Source organism: Primulina tabacum, chromosome 9, assembly GCF_025594145.1.
Source record: "Primulina tabacum isolate GXHZ01 chromosome 9, ASM2559414v2, whole genome shotgun sequence".
Lineage (NCBI taxonomy): Eukaryota > Viridiplantae > Streptophyta > Magnoliopsida > Lamiales > Gesneriaceae > Primulina > Primulina tabacum.
In genome coordinates, this window is record NC_134558.1 from 21,557,655 (window position 1) to 21,564,358 (window position 6,704).

Below are 6,704 nucleotides of genomic sequence, written 5' to 3' on the forward strand. Positions count from 1 at the left end.
TGAACCAATTTTTCTGTGAATGATAAGTTATCTGTTTGAATCTGATAATGGTGCATCGTGAAATCCTGTGAGGGAAAAGGCCCTAGAGGGAGCCTGTCTATGGGAGAAGGTCCCAGAAGGAGCCCGAATGCGGGAAAAGACCATAGAGGGAGATCATTTACAGGAGAAGGCCCCAGAGGGACCCAAGATCAAGGATAGCCCATGATCATTAAAATCTGTTTGTCTGATAAGTTCTGTTCTGAAATTCTATGCTTCGAATTTATGATTTGTTCTAAGTCTGATTTATGTTCATCCAACTCTGAAGCTCTGATTTATTCAACGTTTGACTTCTGTTCATTCAACTCTGATATATTATGCTATGTAAAAGAAGAGGTTTAAAAATATTATGTATCAAATGTTTTCTTGTATTCGATCGGCCCCACTTGCTGAGTGTTTCCCAAAACACTCACCCCCTTACGTCCCTCTCCATATGAGAATGAAGAACAGGTAGAACAAAAGGAGCAGGAGCAGGAGCAGTTCTGGGCTTGTAAAGAATTAGAAGGAAGGAATTCAAGTTCTGGATCTTCAATCCTATTAGTGTTCCTTTGTCTTTCTTCGTAAATTTTGTGCTTTTCGCTTCCGCAACCTCTGTATTTTTTCTTTCATATAAGACAATGGAATTTTATGAAATAAACTGGTATTTGGCTATTTTCTACGAGGCTTATTGTTATTTTATTAACGAAGCCGGATGTCACCAATGCCTGGTCCCGGGGCGTGACACAACCATCTCTGGAACCATCCATGTAGCCGGCCAATTGCACGATAGAGGGGTGAGTCTCGGGTGAGGTGATTTTGGGCTACAGCAAGCTGTTGCTTCGTGGAGCTTGCATGGAGCTGTAGGTCATGGTTAGTTGAGTCCAATAGGGTCTGGTCTTGGTCCTAGGTTGTCTGGTTCAAGTCTGGTTGGGGTGGTATCGAGCTAGGGCTGAGCATTGGTGGTTAGGGCTTTGGAGTTTGTTGGTGCTGGAAATTTCATTAGGTTGCAGTAAGGTTTAGGGACTTTGGGTTGTTCGGATTATAGGGTTTTAGGTCTACTTTGATGATTTTAAGTTGTGTTTTAAGTTTGGAATATTTTGTTGAGTTTTGGGTTGATTCAGGTTAGAACTGGGACTCTGGTCCAAGTTCTAAAATGAATCGAGTAAGTTTTGAAACGGGCTTTAGTTTACGATTAAGAATACTTTTAAATATGTTTGGGATATTTTAAGGAATTTGGTAAGCTTCGAGTCAAAATTTAGATGTCTATGGGTAAAACAGTCATTTTGGGTTCCCAGGGGTAAAATGTTCATTTTGGGTTCCCAGGGACAATTGGTCATTTTGCTCCTAGGGTGAATTTTTAGTCCTAGGAATAGTGGATGGGTTCCTAGGGGCAAATTATCATGATTTTAAATGTTATGCACCATGTATATGATTTTATGTAATTATGAAATACGTTGGATGCTTGATTTTATGAAAAACTTACGTTTGTGCACGATTTTGATAAGTGGTGAAAATGATGATGTTTTGAAAGATGAAAATTGGTTGTGACTAACGATGTATAGGCAAATGCTAATGATGCATATGTAAATGCTAATTATGTATATGTAAATGCTAATGATGAGGCCTAGGCACAGTGGATGGATAATATTGTCGCTGATGTCAGACAGCCGCCGGGTACCATGGTTTTATGTAGATGGATCCATCGTATAATGATGAAATGATAAAGCTGATACGAAAGTCACAATTAATGAACTGAATTCAATTAAAGTAAATGTACAAGTATATGATGATACGATGAGCTGTTTTGACATGTTATGATTTCATATGACACGTTTACATTTACGCTTTTTAATTTCATGAAAGCTATGTTGATTACAATATATTTGCACTGTTGTGTGCTATGTATATGTACTTGTTATTCCGGTACATGTGTGTTGAGTCTTTAGACTCACTAGATGTGAATGATGTAGGTGATCATGTCGATGAGGGGACTGGAGGTACCGAATTCTGAGTTGGCAGGACTGGATGTGTGGACACGACCCAAGGACCACATTTCTTCTGCACATTATGATTTTTTGAGTTTAGAGATGACATGAACATTTTTATACGCTGGTTATGATACGCTGACGATTACTAGGATTTTACCCGTTTATGTTTACACAAATTTTGTTGGATGAGTTTGGTCATTTTAAACTGCTATATTTTTTTATTGTCAAATATTTAAGATTATTTTTAGAACAGTATATTTTTCATTAGGGTTACATGCATGCAAAATTTAATGCTTATTTTCGAAAATGGGAGTTTTTTTTAAAAAAAATAAAATAAAATTTAGCAGCATTTTAAGGTAGTAGACGTTATTATCATTCCTGTCTTTTCATTTGTATCACTATTTCTTCCCTTATCAGTTGAATGCTTATTGTCCATCTTTGGTTTTTGACATTCAGTAATGAAGTGACCTTACTTTCCACAGTTGAAGCAAGAGTTTGGTTCTTCCTTTGAGTTGTTCTTCTGATAACTTCGTTGGAATGAACCTTGATTTCTTCTCATTAATTTACCGAACTTCTTACAAATAATACATTGCGTCATTACTTAGTTGATCAGCAATTTATCAACTGAACCGGTTGGTTCCAGTTTGTGAGAACTAAGGGAAGTTGTGATATGTGGTGAAGAAGACTCTCTTTCCTTGTTTGCAGTTCAAACTCATAGGCTTAGAGATCAGCAAACAGATCATATAGTTCAACTTATTCAGTTCTTTGACTCTCTCATAGCCATGGTCTTGACATCCAACTCGAGGAGATCTCGGACCACCTTCAGTGCATTTCTTGTTCTAAGACACTTTTCCATGTGCATTCAGCTCTTATAATGCTTCAGATTCTTTCATCGTATTCTTCATAGACTCTCCAATCTTCATTTTTTTATCAAACTTTGAACAGCAACTGAGAGTTTATTTTCTTTGGTTTGCTCATTTCCTTCGTGGAGCTGAATCAACTTCTCTTATATCTCTTTTTTGATTTTGCACATCTTTATCTTGCTGAAAGTGATTTTATCCAGCGTCTTGTACAAAATGTCTTTAGCCACATTTTCGAAATTGGCTTTTCTTTTGTCTCTGCTGTCTATTCTTCTCTAGTTTTTTCAATGCGATGCGGTGCACCATCAGTTATGGCAACAACAGTATTTGCTTTCAATATTTTCATGTTCTTCAGTGATAACGTACCACATATCATCATCTTGTGCAGCTAAGTGAGCTTGCGTTCTAATCCTCCAATCGTTAAATTCATCTCTGGAAAATATTGGAATTTTGTTGAAAGAAGACATGGTAATCAGATTTGTAGATAGGAAATATTCAGAAACAAGATTCAACTGCTCTGATACCACTTGTTAGATCGATTGGGTGTGATAAAGTGTTTAGAATGGTAGGTTGAATAAACACTTGACAATTTTCACAACTATTTGATGGATGAATCAGCTTAGTGATAAACTGAATTCAAGAATCTTGTTGTCAATGTCAATCAGTTAACTTAATAAAAGTGCGGAAATAACTGAAAGACAGATAGGATATAACTGATAAGAAAGAACACAATTTGTGGATGTTCGGTGATTTCAATAACTCTACGTCACCCCTTCTATCTCGAAGATAAGATATTCACTAAAAGACTTTGATCTATACAATGATTTGTACAAATCCACTTCAGTTTGGAGTTAACAATGCAAAAATTGAAACTCTTAGTATCACTACAATTTGTATCAGTACTCAACTAATGTAATTTCTAAGCACAACTGATATTACTAAGATCGAATAAAACAACAATGAATGTTTGTGCTTGAAGCTCAAAGTATAGCCTAAAATCTATGGATATGTTTGATAAGTGTAAGCTTTTAAAACTAAGCTTTGTAAGAATATGCGTAGAGTTATAACTGAATGGCTTGATAATCAGATGACTAAGTTAACTTCGTATGTGTTGTGTTATTATTTCCATGTCTTTCTTAGCTGATTTTCTCGGCTATTTAGGCTTTGATTCCAACGATAACAATAATGCATTTGAATCTTTATATCAGTTGTATAGCAATGTCAATATTCTTCTGACAGTCGTACACTGTATTTTTCTGAAATGCGGCGTTTCCACTGCTTCGTACAAACTGTTGGTTGTTGGCTACTTCCTTAACTGATGACGTGTAAAGCTGATAAAATAAGTTGACTTCTTTAGCCGATAGGATTAATGATCATTCTCAACTGATTGTAGTGCAACTGATCAGTCTCAATTGATTGTAGTCTCAACTGATTGTAGTGTAACTGATCAGTCTCAACTGATCGTTCAGTTGAACAAATTTCTGTTAGTTTCGCTCATTTCAGTTGCCTAGAATTATATGTGCATTAATCTTCAGTTTATGCAACTATCAGTTTACAAATCTAAAGTTCAGTTACCTTCAATTTTCTTGATCATTTGTTCAATCTTTTCACGCTTAATTTGTCAAACTCTAAAATTTCGTTTCCAATAATGACTTTTTGTGTAATTATGAAAAAACGTTACATGCTTGATTTTAAGAAAAACATATATGCATGATTTTTATAAGTGATGAATATGATGATATTTTGAAGGATGGTTGTGATTCATATGAATATGTATATGATGACATATAAGGCCAATGCTCGGTGGATGGGTAATACTTTCGATGATGTCCCCTGCCGCTGGGTACCACGGTTATACGTAGATGGATCTATTGAATAGACTGATACGAAAGTCAAACTAATGAACTGAATTCAATTAAATGAACACATAATGATGATATGTTGAGACATGTTTTTGACACGTTTATGTTTATGTTACGTTTACGTTTACACTATTAAGATTATGAAATGTATATTGATTACAGTACTTTTCATTGTTGCATGTTATATATATGTACTTGTTATAACGTTTTGGTTTGTTGAGTCTTTAGACTCACTAGGTGTGTGATGTGTAGGTGAGCATATTTATGAGATGACTGAGGGTGCCGAGGACTAAGTATGCGGGGCTGGATGTGGAAACGCTAACCCGAGGACCTTATTTATTTCCGCACGTAATGTTTACGAGTTAGGAGAGATTATGGATATTTTCATACTCTGTCGTTGTTTTATATCTTGATGGTTGTCAGGGTTTTTGCGTGTTTGATTTTTTATCACGATGGTCTAACATTTAGGGTTTGAAGTTTGGAATCTGCAGATTTTTATCAGTATTGTAATCCCATTATTTAAAATGTGCTTTTTTACAGCGTCCTTGCATGAATGTTGTTAAATGTTTATTTCGAAATTTAGCTTCAAAAAAAATTATTAGACGTTCCAATCTAGTTTGCTAAGTGGAGCATAAAAAGTGACACCAAATCTTAAAGTGTAATACTCTCTCGGCTGGGGACAGGGCCACGATAGGGAAAAGGAGAGACTGATCTCTAAGGGATATGAGACAGTACCAACAGATAGACACGCACCTCTACAGACTCATAGGCCTAAGAGCTCGACCCTTTATCACCTAAGTAGGTGCATTCTACGCCGTCATAAGTTAAAATAAAGTTACGCCTTGGCAATCAGCTATAGCTTTTGGCCTATTGTAAGCGCTTGATCCTAACAATTGGTATTAGAGCGCGGTCATAGGTTCAAGTCTCCCAAGAGGAATATGTCTATGCTTCTTAGGGGGGATGATGTTGAGTTAAGCATAATGAGTAAGAGTAGTACAGAGATGGGTGACCTAAAGGGAAGTTCTCATGTGTCAAGCTGCTGACCTTTAGCCACTTGATCTGGTTGGCTAAGTGGGCCATAAAAGAGTGACACTAGATCTTAACGGGTAATACCGTCTCTGTGAGGACAATGCCGATAGTAAGGGAAGGGTAAGACTGATCTCTAAGAGATATGAGACACACCAGTAGATAGACACGTACTTCCAGGACTCATGGGCCAAACAGTCCAACCCATTAGCACCCAAAAAGGTGCACTCTACACTGCCACAAGTATAACGAAATAAAGTTGCGACTTGGCTAACAGCTATAACTTTTGTCCTAGTAATAAGCACTTGATCCTAAAACACTCTATAAATATTTAAATTTATATGATGGTAAAGGATAGTTTCAAGCATCGAAACTAAAATTTTAAACTTCCGCTTCGTACCCAGAGAAACAGTACTCCAACAATGGTATCAGGGCTAGTTTTTTCTATGAGAGAATGTTTTATTTAAAGTCATGTCTAGTTTATTATCTCTAAACACGTTTGAAGTTCCTAAAAATAATCACCACTTTTATTAATTTTTCAAATAAAAAAAGGCTTTTTCAATGATGCCCGGAAAAGTTCCCGGCAGCGTGCGTGGGAAACCGGCTACCTAGGGAAACCATAGAGGCTGATCGAATAGTTCGAGCAACGCACAACCCCGATGTACTGCTCAAAATGTTCGGGCAGAGACGGGGCTCGGCAATCATGCTCGATGGGGATTCCTTTTCGGGAGTCCCAGGGTGTTTTTAAATTTTTCGACATTTTTGGATTAAAATTGATCAAATCGACCCGCGAAAATAAATCTTGATTAAATTACAGAATTTTCACATGAAATAAATAGTTAGAAATGGATTTTAATTATGTGTTTTTTACAAGAAATTTAATTAATTAAAGTTAAATAAAAGAGTTTGTTAACTTATTAATTATAGCGGTTAATGACAATTACAAGACACGA